This window comes from Cyprinodon variegatus, unplaced genomic scaffold (genome assembly GCF_000732505.1).
Source record: "Cyprinodon variegatus isolate N-32 unplaced genomic scaffold, C_variegatus-1.0 Scaffold825, whole genome shotgun sequence".
Classification (NCBI taxonomy): domain Eukaryota; kingdom Metazoa; phylum Chordata; class Actinopteri; order Cyprinodontiformes; family Cyprinodontidae; genus Cyprinodon; species Cyprinodon variegatus.
In genome coordinates, this window is record NW_015151278.1 from 75,590 (window position 1) to 77,322 (window position 1,733).

Here is a 1,733-nt window from a genome sequence, read left to right on the forward strand (position 1 = left end):
CAGTAGGCAGCCATTTTTTTTTTTTTTTTTTAGTACTCACAATCATGCTGCTCCTCATTGTCGCCGTCCTGGCAGGAACCACAATGCCAATTTTATAAACCACCACTGATGATAACAAGCAGGTGTTTATACATGTGTGAAGGTACTGGGTGCCTCGCATCAATGCAGAAGGGTCACTCTTTATTAGCAGTGCTAAAATAAGGGGTCATTTCTGGATACCTCCGTGAGGCAGTTAATGCAAGGGTTATAAAATAGGCTGAGTGTGGAGAAAAATATATCAGTTATTAAAAAATAAAAGTAATTTAAACATAATAGATTTTTTGGTGACAAAAAGTATATTTTAAATATATTTGGCTCATTAAAAAAAGAAATAAAAGGGTTAGAAAAAGTAAAAACAATAATAAATGTATTGGATATTTACTAAAAGAAAAAAAAACAGCATTCCAGTAAAATATTATTGCTGGTTATAAGGTTTGTAAATAAAGAATACAAATAAAAGTGCAGAGATAAATTACAACAGTTAAAAATAAAGGAGAAATATATGTTCATGTCAAGTAATTAATTGATTTTAAATAAATCTCTTATTTTTAGGTCTGTTGCATTTGATGACTGACTAATTAAAATGTCAAGATATTAATTGGCAATGGGGCTATTTTTAAGAGTTTATTCATTTTTTGGCTTTTTTTTTTACTATGGCAGGTTTGGTTCTCCATACAAAACGACAGCAGGGATTATTTCCCCTCAAATGATAATGAAATGTTTGCTTTCTGTCCCATGAATGGATTAAGAATTTGTATTTTATTATTTAAAGCTGCTGCGGGGAAGATGCATCCAAAATGTAAAATGCAGACAGGTGGAAATGAGGAGAAACATGATCGGGTTTTATTTGTCCGCTGATCCGGTCCTGTCCCGGGCAGCTGCAGGAGGCTGCAGGCCCAGATGCGGGGAACCTCTGCAGCTGCAGCAGGATGCACAGTGATGAGCAGTGCGGCAGGCAGCCTCTCAGCAAACTATTATTAAAAATATATGTCTCCTATCTCGCTCATGCATCACTTTCTACTTTGGAGTACTTAAAAAAAAACTTCATTATATGACATGAAAGGTGAACAGCTTTTATACGATATTGACAAAGCAGTGTGTAGTAAACTAAGTTATAAGAATTTTAACAGGTGCAGCGACGCAACTGCGCAGAACATGCACTATATAAGACACTTTAGCAATAATAAATACCCCCGGAATTAGATTAGGTTTAATCTAATGAAATGCATTATTTAAACAGAAATATTCTCCTAACATGCACATATCTCGTTGCTCTGAATGTCAAAGTATAAACGTGTTGACAGCCTTTTTTCTCCGCGGTCACAGCGAAACATTTTACCTTCTGATGGATCTCTGTCCAGGCGGATCCCGCTCATCCCTCGGTCAGGTCGCTCAGTCAGGATGTGTCGGTCTGCGCGTCTCTCGGCTGTCACCCTCCTCCCCCACCAGCACCCCGGCTTCCCCTGTGCGGTGTCTCCGGTCGCTTCTATTGAAATCCACACATTTCCTTCACTGCAGCAGCAGCGGCACATGCTCAGATGGACTCACGCTGCTCTAAGCTTTGCTTAACCGTTTCTTCACCGCAGCTCTTCTGGACTGACCGCCAAACTGCTGATTGGTGCATGATGCCTGAGCTTCACTTGGTTCTTCACCGGCGGTTCTATATAGGGGCCCACCGGGCAGTGGCACTGCCA

At 39.8% G+C, this 1,733-nt stretch overlaps 1 protein-coding gene across 1 annotated transcript in view; it reads right to left on the bottom strand.

Annotated features, from left to right (window-relative positions):
* LOC107098952 (transmembrane protein 229b-like) overlaps positions 1-1,562 on the bottom strand; it is a 25,060-nt gene extending 23,498 nt beyond the window's left edge. The window contains exon 1 of the mRNA XM_015396856.1: positions 1,379-1,562. The gene's annotated coding sequence lies outside the window, so the exon portion shown is untranslated. The remainder of the gene's footprint in view (positions 1-1,378) is intronic.
* Between the last annotated feature and the right edge of the window lie 171 nt (positions 1,563-1,733).